We start from the raw sequence: 16,864 nt of genomic DNA on the forward strand, positions 1-16,864 counted from the left end.
TGCACGAGGTCCTGGGGTCTATCCCCAGTACTGCCATTAAAATTTTGTTTTTAAAAAACAGTGAAGTGCTATTATTAAAAAAATTGGTTTCTTGGAAGCTCTTTTGGACAAGTATAGTCTGACTTATTTTAATATTTTTAGAAACAGGTACATGTACTGCAGATTTTAATGTTGGCCTGTATGTGTATTCATTCAACTAATAATAAGTCTGCAGTCACAGGAAATGTTGTGTGACTGTAGCAGGGTTTAGGACCTATCTGGAGTGACCAGTGTGGGAATTGTCGAATTTCTCCGTCATCAGAATGTTCGGTTGCCTTGGAGCAGGCTTTCTCAGTCTCACCACTGCTGACGCTGTGGGCTGGATGATTCTTTGCGCTGTCCTGTGCCTTGCAGGATGGTTAGCAGCATCCCTGGCCTCTGCCCATTAAGTGTCAGTAGTATACCCTCTTCCTCTGTTGTGACAACCAGAAATGTCCCCAGGGTACAGAATTGCCTCCTGTTGAGAACCACTGGTTTGGAGCAGTGGTTCCCACAGGCAGGTGATGGACCAGCTGCATCAAAATCACCTTCTAGGGGTTGCTTCTTACTCACATGGGTTCCTTAGCATCTCCTAGACTTACTGATCAGATTGTGTGGGGCGAGGCCGCGTATCAGCAGTCTGCCTAGAGACTCAATAGCCAGGTTTATGAATTTGTTCCCCAGCACCTCCATTTAAAATCATCCAAGCAATCAATCAAATTACCCCCCCCAAAAGAATTTGCTTTTTCAGTGGGAGTGGCTGTTGGTTGGCTTAAATTTAAATGTGTGTTGAACTGCACATAAAGAGATTACACATCAAACAGGGTTTTAGAGGGAAGTATAACATTTCACAGTTATGGTTTGGGAGCTGTGATCCCCCCCCCACCTTATTACTATGAGGTACAGTTTATGTTTTTCAGAATTTGAAGATAACTGTAAAATAACCTAAAGTTTCTAATTATTCTCCTCTAGGTTTTGAGAGAATACCTCACGTTGGACTCAGAAGCCAGATTTACTGCTAGCTGGGAAGTGGAATCAGGTGAGTTGGTAGATGAGTCACAAAGTCGCGGTGGGAGAAAGGAGTGCCACCCACGTGTTCTTCATTCTGAGAAGGCCTGCTGCTCATAGCAGGATTTTGATTTAGCAAATGTGGATTCTGTATTTTCCCCCACTGGTTTTTCCTCCTTGGTTGTTTTACTGCTGAGAGGCAGAAATAGAGACAAGAGGAGACTCCTATGCAGTTTTTAGTCATTGATTTCTGAATTCTCTTTTCATCTTCATAAATTAAATAGTTCAGATATTTTTCTGGCAGCTTAAGTTAATAATAATAATGTTTTTGTTACATACGTGTAGTTTCATAGTAATTGCTCAGAAAATCTTCTCTGTGTTTCTTCACATTTTAGATTGTACCTCAATCCATGTTCTAAATAAGAATCTTGTTACCCCAGATGCATTAATATATAGTTTGGAATCCCCGGCTTATCCTGAGAAGTTGAGAGATGGCTGGCTGATCTGTTTGATTGACACCTGCCATTGATTAAGAGTGATTGCACTTGGTTACTGCTAGGTGGAGACCCAGTTCTGTCCTGGGCCTATCCCAGTGTTTTAGTGGACATTTCTCAAACATTTTTTTACTCAGTTGTAAAAGGACATTCTCATTGAGAAAAATAATAGCTTGATTTGATCGAAAGAGACTTTTCTACAGGATGAAAATGCTGTAATGTTAAGCTCCTAAATTCAGTTAAACAAGTAGTTCGGGATTATGTCGGTTTCTTTGGTTCTGTTACTTTGTACTTAACCTTCCTCTCAGCCAGATGCTGAGACAAAGCGATGGGGATTTTTCTTATCTGCTGCTTTGTGAGAAGCAGAAGCAAATTGCCTGAGGAGTCAGCTCTTCTGGAGTGAAGAGCATCCCACAAAGGACAGTCAAGGTTATCTGAGCATCTCACCTCTGTAAACCTTTGTGCAGAGCTGAGGGCTTCTTTTCAGAAGCCCGCTGGGTAACTGGAGCACTGATTTCAAAGTGGCTTGCTATTTCTGACCTTCCTTGAATTTCAGTAAGAGAAATTGGGGAGTGATTATCTCTGAAAATGTTTTTAAAAAGTACATTAGGACACTTTCCTGTTAGCAATTGATTTAACCATTCTCAGAGTCATTCTTCAAAAGAGGTAGAATCCAAGGAAGATTTTTAGATCTCTGTAATTTTTAGCCATTTGAAGAGCCTAGGTTTTTTTTATTAGCAACACAACTGAGAAACTACCTCTCAGAATGTAGTGTCTTTGGAACCATCAAAAATGGCTGAGTGGTGAGGCAGGCGGCCTGCAGGAGCGCTCCGGGTAGGTAGCTGTGGCTCAGCTACCTTGCAGAGGACGAAAAATCAGTGCATGTTATCGAGCGTCTGTGGTTTTTACCTCGATCTTGGAATTTGTTTTACAAGATTCACTTTTTTTCCTCCACAGTACCTGTATACTATTGACATGTGCACCTTCAGTGCAGGCCCTGTATGTCTTACGGTATTTTAAACATGCTTAAGTGAGGATCAGCTCCTGGTTGATACACGTGAATAGGACAGTTCTTAGCAGAAGCCCTGAGTTTCAGGGTTACTGTGAGGCCAAGCTTGTGTGGCTTTTATGTTGTAGCAGCTACACCTTGTCTTCTGAATTGTGTTGTTTAGTTTAACAGCCTGGACCCCTGGGCACTTAGATCACTTCTTTTAATGGCGGTGACATCTGGTGGCGCTGGTACACCTGTTAGATGGCGTGGGAGAGTCTTAGCATTCATACCCCCTAGGTCGACCGGGACAGCAGAGGAGGGAGCCGTGATTGAACAGTCCTCCAGATCTGCTGCTGCCGTGACTCCTTGGCTTTCTAAATGGATGCTTTTCTCCTAACTGCTCGCTCTCTACTTAAGGAATATCCAAAGCAATTCCCTTCCTCCAAAAGAAAACAAAAGTCCAAAAAGACCACAACCCCCCACAAAAAAACCCCAACCCACAAAACTTTGTATTTTGTATGTAGTCCTGTGTGTATCTTATTAAGTCCATCATTCTTATACTTTTTAAATTTATTTATGTTTTGAGTAGTGTTGTTGTAGAATATAAAATTGAGGTGGTGGGAGGGTATAGCTCAAGTGGTAGAGCACATGCTTACCGTACACAAAGTCCTGGGTTCAATCCCCAGTACCTCCTCTAAAACTAAATAAGTAAATGTAATTACCTCCCCCCCTTTAAAAAATATATATGTATATATATATAATTGAATTGAGAAAGCATACTTTATTTCTTCCTTTAAAAAATTTTAAAAATTGCTATATTCTTTTTAAGCACCCAACAGGAAACAGAGTGATGTTAATTGAAAATGATCTCTGACTAAATGATGTGCTTTATGCATTGAAACATTTGAATAATTTTCTCAAGTATATTTTTCTTTGGATCTTTCCTTTCCTTGTAAAGACAATTGTGTACTCATAGCTAAGTGAGGTATTACTTAAATTTTTCTCTCCAGTTTGGCTTATAGCATTCCAGGCTTCTGCTTTTCATGGAAGAGTGAGGAAGTTTTTAAAAAAGCTCTCCACTTCTTTCTTTTCTTGGAAATAAAGTGAAAAAGAATAATACTGGTTGTATTTACTTAGACTATTAGTTTGCTGGTATAACACACAAAAGTAAAGACATACTTTTTTGTTGTTTTATGGGAAGTCCCAACCATTTAGTAAGTGTGAAAAAAAAACAAAGAAAAGGAAAGAAAAAAAGCATGTTGGAGCACTCTCCTAGACTTCTCTTGGTGTTATATGGAGTGGTAACAGGAAGCTGACATCCGTCATCCAGGCAATAGAATGTCTATAGCAGATTCAGAAATCAGTTAAAAAATGGAAGCTTGGAAGGCATTTCTTCCCTGGCTGTCCATCCTGTAGAACTGTGGCCTGACCCCTCATATCCACTGATGTACCGAATCTCTTTTCTCATTATTCTAACTCATTATGCCTTTCTTAAATCATGAGGAGAGCTGATCATATCGAGTGCAGTTTCCTCTTTACACCTAGTCCAGTGGCAAAGACAGTAGATTAACTAATGATAGGAGTTTGAATATGTTAACTCTAAGAAGAAAAGAGCTCAGATGTTTACCCTTGAGTAGACTTGCTAGATTCTCTGGGTCAACGTAAATTGGAGTTTCACAGTGGCACTGAGGGTACCAAAGGGAGGCAGCTTTTTCAGATAAATACTACATGGAATTTTATTAACTAAAGATTGACTCTAGTGTAATATGAAAATATTAAAAATTTAGAGTAGCAAAGGGATGATTGCACAGTTTTCCTTTTATCTTTGGCCATGACTAATGTGACCTGAATTTGGCATGCCTGGAGGTCACTACTCATTCTAGTGACAAGCAGAACAAATGGGAATAGGAATAAGTTATCTTTGGGGGAGTGTCTTATTTCTTAGTACCTGCTCATATTTTAGGGGCCCTGGATTTGTGTGGATATGATCCTTTATAGTGATACCATGTTACCCACTTTCTTGAATGTCTGAAACATTTAAAATTTGCTAATAGGAGTAGATGGGAACAAAAGTCTAAAGTAAGGGATCAGAAAATAGAGAAGCAAGAACAGGAACTGTGTAGGAATGTAGGTGGAGGCCAGGGTGGGAATTGTGCAGAGCTCAGCCCCGCCCACACCTCGCCTACCTGCTGGAAAATGCTGGGTGGGTGAAAGCATTTTTGAAGACCTGGCTTTGGGAACAGATCACACACCGGGTGGAGTGAGAGATGGAACTTGGGGAGAGCTTGCACCTGCCAGTTTTTCATGCTACACTCATGTTTCTCAAAGGGCTTGGGAAACTCTTAGGAGTTCGGGTTTTACTTTAAAACCTGGGCTTTGTTTTAATGTTTGTCAATACCTCAGAATACTTTAGACAGAAAAGCAAGGTGTAAGTGTCTTCGCTAGTATTTGAATGGCTTTCATCAAAGTCATGCGTACAAATTAAGGTCATACGGTGAGTGATGTCGTACGTGTTGGGATATCCAGTTTTCCCTGTTTTGGGGGTTTTGGTGCTCCTCCTCGTGGGAGGAGGGCTTAATTGTGTCTTTTTGGAAATGACTTTTAAAGGCAAGGCCCTAGGCTTGAGGAAAGCTACTGCTCACATCAGCACAAAACATGCCGAAGTCTCTAGTGAGTCTGTGAGTAAGAACATACCAGAGGAGTGCGTGTGCAGCCCTTCCAGACAACACCAGCCTTTTCAGGGCAGGAGATGCGCTTGAACCCTCGGGTGTCTTAGCTCATGGCTAGCTCTGTGTTCTTCCCATATTGGTTTCCTTAATGAAAGTGGACTGATCGATACTCTGGAGGAGTCTCCAGTAGGTTAAATAGTGAATGGTTGTTCAGGAACTAATAGATTTTGATTCCCCACCCACTCCAGAAATCATTAAAAAAAAAAAAAAGTCTTTAGCTTAATCAGTAACTGAGCCATTCTGCTACTGAGTGATCCCCACCCCCCGCACTGAGTGATCCCCACCCCCCGCCCCAGTCAATTGGAAAATAAATGGTTTAAGAAATTGACTAGGTAACATTTGATGGGTATAAGGCCCTCTGGGCATGTTCTAGTCTTAAAACTTTTGTAATTACAAGAAGTAAAATATTCTACTGCTGTTGTCACTAGTTTTTAACCCCTGGATTTATTAGTGGAAAAGTTAATTCAATTAAGTATGTAGCTATTTAACGCCTATTATAGAGAGCTTTTTGCTTAGTGTTGTCAAGGATAGAAATACAAAAAGGAAATTGTTTTTTCTAGCGAGGGAGATAAAACATAATTAAAAATTGTAAGTAGGCCTTTGGTGGAAGTACAGTAAAATGCATTGAGGTGTCTGTAGAGGGAGAAATAAATCCATGGAGTTGATATCATTGGAACTGGGCATTGAAAGACCTGTCTATCTTCTAAAAGACTAACATTTGTTTCTTTAAGTAACTAAAGTAATTCATATTGTGTAAAATCTGAATGTTCCTAAAAGGCACACATGATAAAGTAAAAAAAATCACCCAATTCTCACCAGATCACTCAGTCTCTACCACCCAGAGAGAATTGTCCCTGCTGGCATTTCCACTGTTTATTTGTGAGATTTTTCAAGCATACACAAAAAGTAGAGAGAATAGCACGGTGAGCCCCCATGCACCCATCAACCGAGCTTCAACAATTACAGACACCTTTTCTTTCTTGTTCCATCCATCTTCTTCCTGTTTTTATGGTTAAAAAATTTCTTTTTGAGTTTGAAGCACAACCCAGATATTATGCCATTTAACCTGCAAATACTTCAGTAAGTATTTTTAACAGATGATGACTTAAAAAATTGTCACCATGTCATTACCCTTAATGAAATTAATGACAGTACTTCAATATTACTCACTTCTAGTTTGTCCTGAAGTCTGTTGTGTTCATGTTCCTCCTTTGTCTCAAAATTGTCATTTTACAATTCGTTTGTTTGGAATCAGGATCCAAGCTTGATAAACACATTGCATTTGTCTCTTTCAAGTCTTTCTTAATCTGTGACGTTTTCCCTTTCCTCTTTTTTTTTTTTTTTTTTTTCATGTAATTTATTGTAGAAGAAACTGGGTCATTTGCTTTTTAGGACTGCTAACATTTTAATAGTTTTTTTTCATTTTTAATCCTTCTGCATGATCATATATACGTATTTTTTTAACCTTAAAAAAATTGAAGTATAGTTAATTTACAATATTGTGTTAGTTTTAGGTGTATAGCAAAGTGATTCAGTTATATACATATTTTTTTCTTTCTGAGATTCTTTTCCATTGCAGGTTATTGTAAGATATTGATATAATTCCCTGTGATATATAGTAGGACCTTGTTGTTTATCTGCTTTATGTATAGTAGGTAGTATCTGCAAATCCCAAACTCCTAATTTATCCCCCTCTTCCCCCTTTGGTAACCATAAGTTTGTTTTCTATGTCTGTTTTGTCAATACGTTAATTTGTATCTGTATGTTTTAAAAGCAAAATTGGGCTCATACTTTGCTGTTTTTTTATTTTTTATATTTAACAACATTATTAGGAATGTTATTTACTCTTCTATGGTTAGTTTTTTTTTCTGTTAAATCTTTTGGCATTATAGTAACTAAAAATGAGAAAGATGCATTTGATTTTATTTAAAGTAAATCTTATATTGATTATACGTAGTATTACAACAATGAATTGGTTATTTCTCTTCTTCCCTCCCTTCCCTCTCTTTTTCACTTGAGTGGCTGTTACAAATAGATATAATATTGGAGAGACAGCTCCCTGGATTGAGAGCCACTTTATTTTCCCTGAGGAATGTAGACGGACGGTTTTATAAAAGAGAGCCTGGCTGATGGTCCACTGCCAGGGTCACAAATAGAGGAGGTAAATGGTTCCCATGCAAGGCCCTGATTTTCCAGAGAGTCCTTTACAGGGAGGGACCCTCCTTGTTATTGTTACTGTAAGCTGACCTTTATTAAAAAGTTATGTTTGTATTCTCACATCAGTGTTGGCCACTGGTGGGAAAGGATTCTTAGTGGTTAAAAGGGAGCATGACTTTTAATTTAGTGATGCTAACATAATTTTTGACATTTCTCTGTTAGAGCTGCTTTCAGTTATTGTCAAGTTTTTAGCCTGGAAAAAGAAAATGTGTGTGAGCTCCCACCAATAATAATTCATTACACCAGCTGAAGTTTCATGTGGCCGTTTAAGCTGACAGAGTCTTCTGTCCTTGATCAGATAAAACCCCAGCTTCATTTGTGATGTTCTGATTGTTCCTGGTAGCTTGTCTTCTTTTACATTTTATTAGATGTTAATTTAGCAGTGAATGTGGAGATACTATCTACATTTCCCTTTCTTCTGTAATGCTGAGTCATTTGATAACCCTGTAGCATCCTTGCAGGATGTTTTCTAAAATTAATTTTTTAATAAAAGTAATAAATGAGTTTGTAAGTTTACTCCCTGCTTCCTCTTGCTGGCTCCAGAGGCAAACACTGTGTTGATTTGGTATTTATAATATAAAAGTATTGTATTTTTGTGTCTTGAAACTTTACGTAATTGGTGTTATAAGGAATATTGGTAACTTTTCTGTCATTCACTAACATGCTTTGGAGAGCTGTCCATGCTGGTGGATATCAGTCCAGTTCATCCTTTTAAGTGCTGCCTGGTGTTATGTGGACTAGTCCCGGGAACATGCTGTCGTCTTTCTGCAGTTTTCCTATTGCTGATCTTCGAGGTTGTTTCCAATAGTTTCTGATGGCAATTAAGGCTGCAGAGAGTATCCTTGCCGTTGGCTCTGTGTACGTGGGCGTATGTTTCTCTAGGCAGTTGTCAGGTCATGGGACGTTGTAATAGATACTCCCAAATTGTTTTACCAGAGTGGCTCCCCTCAGCAGAGAGGGTTTATCTATAGAAGTGTTCTTTAATTCCACCTATTTATCTAGGGAAGTGGGACAAGGCAGGCGCTCCATTTGAGGAACTGACTTGTTTACGAATAAGTAGAGCTTGTTAACTTCTAATATTTGGTTTTGAAGGTTTTTTTTTTAAATTGAAGTATAGTTTGAAGGTTTTTTTTAAGGCGAGTTTTATTTATTGAACTATCTTTTTTTTAAGGTTTAAAAATGTTTATTCTACTTTTTAAAAAGTTCACATTTTTTTAAATTGGACTGTCTTTTGCTGCCAGATGTGAATTTATTCACACACATGGAATTCTTCAATTAAATCTTCACAGGTAAATTGTGATCATGGCTATTGAGCTTTTGTATAGAAATAACACGTAGTTTTAGCATTTGTGCGCTGGGAATAAAGTCAGGTGTGAGGGCTGTCTTCAGTGCTTCCAAAGATTGAAAGGCCCCTTCAGTTAACTGCTCACCTCCGTTCTGATGGCCAAGGAATGTGTTGTGTGTTCGCAGAACACCTACCTCACTGTGGACACTGCTGGCCGAGGGAGTACATAATTAAGTGAGAACCACCATGGCCCCAGGAATAGGCTTTGTGTCCTGTCCATCAGTTTCCCTTAAAGGACTTCTTAGAGGACACTTTTCAAAGTAAAGAATGGCCTAGACTCCTTTCCGTTCCTTGGTCTGGCATGAGAAGCCAGATACAGTTCCTTATTCCTTTGATCTCTTAAGGGAGGAATGTGATCATTATTTTATCAGCTAATTATCTTCAGGAGCGCGGATTATTGAAGTCAGTCTTCATAGTATGCCTCTTCTTTCTCTACAAAAGTTAGCATGCATATTCTTTTTTTTTTTCTGAATCTTTTTTTTTTTTCAATTGTGTATAATCAGTTTACAATGTTGTGTTAATTTCTGGTGTACAGCATAGTGACTCCTTTATACATGCATACATATATATATTCCTTTTCATATTTTTCATTCTTTTTAATTTCTAAGACCCTCTCACTGGTGGCCTCTTCGAGATTCTGAGCCTTGCTCTTTCCGTCTGTCAAATGGGACTCCCAAGGTACATGCCTTGCTGTGTTGCTGGGTGCTGGGAGCCAGTATGGTGCCTCACTTGGAAGTGAGCTCTCCAAGTCATGTAGTCCAGCCTTCTTCTGTAACGAGGCTAGGAGTGATAAGTGACATATAATCTCCTTTGGTTTGTCCTCACAACTAAAAAATCTTGCTGCACATTACATCACGTTGTGACTCTGCTTCTTGAGAAACCACAGTGGCAGCGTCTCCACACCTCTTTTCCCTTGCCTGCTATTTCCCTTCTCTCCACCTGTCAGTCACCTTTCCCTCCTTTGAAACAGGTTCAGATTCCCTTCCTCAGGGAGGCTTTTCTTGCTAATCCAACAGATGGATATTATTTCATATCCTCATCCACTCAAGTGTATCTTTCACTCTGGAAATTTGAACTTACTTATATGTGTCTGGGGAAACTCTTCTCTCTGTCCATATTATTTAGAAAGGAACGTATATCATAAAGTGCTATGTTATTTAGGGGAAAATAACTTCTTTAGAAGAAAACCATATTGATTAGCAACACAGTGTTGTTTCTGTGTTTTGGAAAGGAAAAATGTCACCTGCCGGGGATAAGCTCTCAGCATGCACTGTACCATGCTTTTAGCATCTTAGCTGCAACTCAGAGACCGCCGCTCTGCTTTTTTCACACAATCACCTTTCAACCGAATAGGTTAGAATGAAGGATTATGTTAAATAAATGAGAACAAAACTCTCCACCGATCTTTTGTGTGTCTTTGCCTATGGATGGGTTTGCCTCTGACTTTCCACCAGTGCTCTCATATTTTTTCTGTGCTATGAAAAGTGGTGAACAAAATAAAAATATCAAGTAGCCGGTGTGCACTCGTGAAGATAGCTTGCAGAGAAATGTGGACTAACCAGTACATAAAGGATCATAGGAAACCAAGTTAGAAGCTTTTATAATCCTAAGCGTGAATGAATACATACTTTAGTGAATGTTCTACTGCAAAGCTTACACATTTTAATTTCATTTCAGCATGCAGTTGGATAAATCCTTTTCTTACTCATCTGAGAGCTGCTCATACATGACACCAGTTTGTAATCAAATACCAATTTGTCTTTGTGTTAAGCCACTCTGGGAATAGGGAGGAAGTAACATGGGTCACTTCTTCCCCTGATACACACGGACAAATGTGTGTGTTGAAGTGTGTGTTTGTGTGAAGGGACTGCAGGGTCTTAGTTTATATTTGGGGTGTGAAGGAAGAGAGGTCTGATAGGATTTTAGACCTGAAAGGAGCCTCAGCTGTCATCTCTTCATTTTATGGTGAAGGATCTGTATTCACAGAAGTCCCGTGTTTGCCCACGGTTGTCTGAGAGCTCTTGAGTTTGTGGAGACGGGGTGGCTCTATCAATGCTTTTGGGATAAACTCAGTAGTATTTCTGTACCCAGGGACCTCAGAGTATTTCCTAAGTCATTTGTCTTTTGTATTTTGAATATTCATAAAAATTAAGTTTTGATGGGGTTTGAGGCTAGAATTTTTCCTTTGGACATTCTTTTTTCTTTCTTTCTTGAAGTACAGTTGATTTACAATGTTGTGTTAGTTTCTGGTGTACAGCATAGTGATTCAGTTATATATATATATATATATATTCTTTTTCATCATAGGTTATTACAAGCTATTGAATATAGTTCATTTGTGCTATACAGTAGGACCTTGTTGTTTATCTGTTTTGTATATGGTGGTTTGTATCTGCTAATCCCAAACTCCTAGTTTGTCCCTCCCCCACCTTTCTTTTGGACATTCTTAGGAATGCTGCCCACAGATTTTTTCCTGAGTAGACATCATAGGAAAGCCAAACATTGTCTAAATTAGAGTTTTTGCATTTTCTTCTATTGCTAAGTAAATAATTTTTCTTTGAAAAGCATTTTAATAACCTTTGTGGGAAAAATGTTTGAAAATCCAAGGCAGTTTCATAGTTTCACCTTTTCAAGTGTTGACTTTAATTAAAGCCTAGCTTTCACCATAAGGACTTCATTTCTCTTATTTTTACATTCCCTGCAGCTCCTAGCACTGAGCAAAATGTTTAGAAAGTGAGGTTGGAGGGTAGTTTATCCAAATCCTCAGTGAGAAGCACTTCACCTGTCTCTGCCCCTTGCTTCTCTGTTCTGTGTCATTGTGAACTAAAGATCAGAGGAAATTTTGGAAGAATTGTTTGGGTATTGAAATACAACATTTCTTACTAATCAAAAATTGGATCACTGGACCAGAACATCATAATTTCAGCTCTCATTTGTTGAGCTCTCTTACCTTGTGGCAAATATTTTCCAGATCCTTTGAGAACAGAAATGAATTGGCATGGCCTCTACTTTTAAGGACCTAAAACCTAGCAGGTGAGGCAGGTGTGTGTTCAGGTGCAGTGATGGGAGCATTAGAAGTGCTGAAGCAATACATGTACCGTCGGTGTTTCTCATTAGCAGTGCGTAGAAGGATATGAATATTGTAAATGGTGGAAGTTTAGTCACAAAGTAATTAGGCTTTTTTAAAATTAAATTTTATGTGTTAAGTGACTAATACATGCCCATAGAGTAAAATCCGAAAGGTGATGCAGTGAAACTAAACTGTATAGATTGAATTGGATTTTTCCAATTTTTCTACCCTTTTTCTCTTCCAGGATCCAATCCAGAAATGTCATAGTGAATTTAATATGTATGCTTTTTAAAATTTATTTTTACAGAAATTGTAGCATACCGTACTATGCTTTCATTCTGTGCATACATTCCAGAGTATGGTTGTAGTTTATTATCCAGTCTCTTAATAATAAGACCTTAAGTTGTTTCTAATCTTTTGGTATTGTTAACAATGCCACTGTGGCTGTCCTTGAACTTTTAAGTGTGCAGATTTATATAGAGGAGTGTCTAGGTTAAAGAATATATCCTTAAACTGGTGCAGCCACTGTGGAAAACAGTATGGAGGTTCCTTGAAAAATTGAAAATAGAACTGCCGTGTGATTCAACAGTTCCACTTACAAATATCTATCTGAAGAAAACAAAAACGCTAATTTGAAAAGATATAGATGCACTCCTGTGTTCATTGAAGCATTATTTACTATAGCCAAGATATGGAGACAACCTCTAAATGTCTATCAGTAGACGAATGGATAAAGAAGATAGGATATAGACAGATACACAATGGACTATTACTCAGCCATAAAAAAGATGAAATCTTGCTGTTTGCCATAGCGTGGGTAGACCTTGTGTGCACTATACTAAGTACAGTAATTCAGGCAGAGAAAGACAGATGCCTCAGGATTTTACTTATACGTGGAATCTAAAAAAGGAAATCAAATGAACAAACAAAAACCAAAGTCCAGACTCATAGAGAACAGATTGGTAATTGCCAGAGGGGAGGAGGGTTGGGGTGGGCAAATTGGGTGAAAGGGATAAAGAGGTACAGACTTCTATATATAAAATAAATAAGTCATGAGGATGTAATGAGCAGCACAGGGATTAACTTTGTATGGTGACAGATAGTAACAAAACCTACTGTGGGGTTCACCTCAGCTGTACACAAATGTCGAATCACTAGGTTGTCCACATGAAATTAATATAATATTCTATGTCAAATATACTTAAATAGAAAAAAAAGAAGCAAAAATCATTCAGCTAAAAAGGGACCCTGCCAAGAGTAGGAAAAAAAAAAGCATTACCATCTGTTATATATTTATGCTTTCTTCGTGTAATAAATTGTTTCGCTAAAAAAACCCCAAACCCAAGAATATATATCTTCATATCTTTGACAACTATTGCTAAATTGCCCTCCATAGACAGTGTACAAATTTACACGCCCATCAGCAATGTACGCCTTCCTCCTCTGTCTTGCTAGGAGTGTGCGATTAACCCTTTTGATCCTTGTCAATTTCATAGCCAAAAAGGGAGACCTTGTTGTGGTTTTCCTGTGCTTTCTCTCCTTACAAATGAGGTTGCACCTACTGTCGGATGTTTGAGTGCTTTTTCTTTCTGTGAATTGACTCTTGTGATCCTTTGCTCATTTATCTAAAAAAAAGAAGTTAGCAGTTTGTGATAGGAGCTGCTGATTTTTTTTCCACTGGGTTTATATTTTGTCATTTATGGAAAATTTTGCCATGTATAAATGTATTACTTTTGGATAATCAAATTTGTTCAGCTGTACTTTATAGGACTTGGCTTTTATATCCTACTTAGAAAGTTTCAAAGAATGAATCATGTCTTCTGCTTTCTTTTATTACTTTTGTAATTTTTTTTTTGAATATTTAAAGTTTTTGGTCAGTTTGGGATTTACTTGTTGTGAGTCGGTATCCCATTCTCTTTTCCACATGGCTGGACCATTTATTGAACAGTTTACCTTTTCTGCACCGATTTTAAATGTCACATTTTGTCCTATATCAGTTCTGAAGTATTTTTAAAACTTTTACTTTATCCTCTGATTTGATGGTCTATTCATGAACCGGTTTCACACTTGTAAATTGTTACATATTTATAACACGTCTTACTGTCTGGCAAATATTAAATCTAGTTTCCTTTATTACTCTTCTTTTTTATAATTACTCTCATTATTCTTGCTCGTTTATTTTCTCATGTGAACTTTAGACTCAGATTCTGAATTTTCAGTGATGATAAGTTTACACATTAATTTAGATTTTTTTAAAGCAATGATTTTTTTTTAGGAATTTGGTATAGCTCAAATATTTCTCATCTTTTGCACTTTTTTCGGTTGAGGTATAATTGACACAATATTATATTAGTTTCAGGTGTACAACACAATGATTTGATATTTACATACATTGCAAAAATGATCAACACAATATATCTCATTAATATCTATTGCCATACATAGTTAAAATTTTTTTTCTTGGGATTAGAAATTTTAAGACCTGCACTCTTAACTTTCAAATATACAATACAGTATTATTAACAATAGTTGTCATTTCATCCCCATGGCTTATTTATTTAATCACTGGAAGTTTGCACTTTTGAGTCCCTTCGATCATGTCACTCACTCCTCATCCCCCACCTCTGGCAACACCACCAATCTGCTCTCAGTATCTATGAGCTTGCTGTTTTTGTTTGTTGTCATTTTTGTTTTGTTTTTGTTTTAGATTCCACATATAAGTGAGATCATATATTATTTGTCTTTCTCTGTGACTTATTTCACTTAACATAAAGTCCTTGAGGTCCATCCTTATTGTTGCAAACGGCAATATTTTGTATTATGGCTGATTAATATTCCATTTTGTATACATACCACATCTTCTTTATCCATTCATCTATTGATGGGCACTTTGGTTGCTTCCATATCTTGGTAATTGTAGATAATGCTGCAGTGATCATAGGGGTGTATTTATCTTTTTGAATTAGTGCTTTTGTTTTCTTTAGCTAAATACCTAGAAGTGGGATTGCTGGATCATATGGTGGTTCTATTTTTAATATTTTTAGGAACTGCTATACTGTTTTCTATGGTGGCTGTACCAGTTTACAGTCCCATCAGTAGTGCCTGAGGTTTCCCTTTTCTCCATATTCTTGCCGACGCTTGTTATTTGTTGTCTTTTTGTTGATAGCCATTCTGACAGGTGTGAAGTCGCATCTTATTGTGGTTTTGATTTTCATTTCCCTGATGATTGGTGATGTTGCACATCTTTTCATGTGCCTGCTGGCCATCTGTATGTCTTCCTTGGAAAAATGTCTGTTCAGGTCCTGTACCTATTTTTAAATCGGGTTGTTTGTCTTTTTGGTGTTGAGATGTATGAGCTCTTTGTATATGCTGGATCTTAACCCCTTATTGATACATTCTTTGCAAATGTCCTCTCCCATTCAGTAGGCTGCCTTTTTGTCATGTTGATAGTTTCCTTTGCTGTGCAGAAGCTTTTAAGTTTGATGTAGTCCCATTCTGCTTTTTACTGATAATATAAAGGGCAGTTACCTGTAATCTTATCTTCCTATGAGGACAGACTACTATTTTCATCTGTTTCCTTCCATTTCCCTTATAGTTTTGGTGATGTCGAGTCATGTTTTAGGGTCTTTATTTTATTACTTTACATTCTGTAACAAGCACAGTGCCACGCAAACAGTAGGTCAGTATTTAAAGAACTCATCCATATTGCTGTGGGATCCTTGCTGAAAAGTATTTCAGAATTATCGTCTTAAGATTTAAAACGTATGCGTGCACACGCTGTAATCCTCCAGCTGCATTGCTTAGCATCTGCCTGGAGGGAAACATGTGCGTCTTTATCAGTGGGGCATAGACTGCTTTTTGCAGCACCTCCTGTCACCCTCATTGTGTCTTTCCCTTTTAGCCATTAAATTCTGTTGAAGATGTGAAATCTTGCAGGACTGGTTCATAGCCCATGCTGAGCACTTTTAATTTGATTCTCCACCTTACTTTTTAATTTAAAAAATCTCTCCAGCATAGTAACTCTTCAGATGAACATGTTAGAATTAGCTAATTTTTTTTTTCCCTCTCAAACTTCTTAAATCATCGCCCACATCTTCTCCCATTTCTGATAACTGCCGCTTTCTATGCTGATAACTGCCGCTTTCTGTGCTGGCAATCACTGTCCTGAGGCACAGTTGCTGATTGCAGGGCCTTGATGAGTGTGTTGAGGTCAGAAATGCTCTCAGCCCTTGTGGTCCTCCTTCTCCTGTTCCCTCTCCTGCTCAGTCAGCATAAGGAGTCCTCTTCTTCACAAAGACAAGGTGCTCTCCACCCACTTCAGCACCCTTTTATCTGTTCTTCATTCCTTTTGGGAATACAGCCTCTTCACCCCTATCCTGGATCTCAGATCTGTATCCCTGTATCTTTGAAATCTGTATTTCTATACTAGGGGATGCCTTCATTCAGCACACATTTATGCACAGTGTGGTGGGGGACACAATTGCTTTAGTACCAAATGGGCTTGAATCATGATTATATCAGAAAACAGAAAATTGTTTTGTGCAGAGTCCTAGGAAAAAAGATCCCTTCATTGTTTCAGCATCAAGTTGAAGGGAGAAAGGAGAGAACCATCTGGCAACCTGGGAACTCAGGGAAGCCGGGAGGTAGAATTGGAATGTTCAAGCCACTCAGCAGTGGTTGGATTGATGCCTGAGGTCTGGGTCAAGGTCTGGGTCATGCTCGTGTGCTTCTGTCTGCAGCCTACGTGCCTCCCTTTGGGACTGGTTGGAAAGCTGTGGGCTGGTTACTATGGGAAATGATGGGTGCTGCTGGCAGTGGGAGAAGGAAAGTTCTTGGAACTGATCCAGAAATCCTAGGAGAGCAGGGTTTTGTTTTCCCTCTCTGGCTTTCCTGCTTACTGTTCCTTGATTTGATCAACTCATTTGATTTTAGCTGGGGGAGAACATTTCCAGCAGCTCACCTCTGGTGTCCTTAGGAGAGGCTGAGCGGGGC

General features: G+C 38.3%; 1 protein-coding gene across 7 annotated transcripts in view; it reads left to right on the top strand.

The window, feature by feature from the left end:
* SIPA1L1 (signal induced proliferation associated 1 like 1) overlaps nucleotides 1-16,864 on the top strand; it is a 338,644-nt gene that overhangs the window by 72,024 nt on the left and 249,756 nt on the right. For all 7 annotated transcript variants that reach the window (XM_064486079.1, XM_064486081.1, XM_064486087.1 and 4 more), the window contains one exon: nucleotides 991-1,057. The gene's annotated coding sequence lies outside the window, so the exon portion shown is untranslated. The remainder of the gene's footprint in view (nucleotides 1-990; nucleotides 1,058-16,864) is intronic.

This window comes from Camelus dromedarius, chromosome 5 (assembly GCF_036321535.1).
Source record: "Camelus dromedarius isolate mCamDro1 chromosome 5, mCamDro1.pat, whole genome shotgun sequence".
In the NCBI taxonomy this organism is placed as follows: Eukaryota; Metazoa; Chordata; class Mammalia; order Artiodactyla; family Camelidae; genus Camelus; species Camelus dromedarius.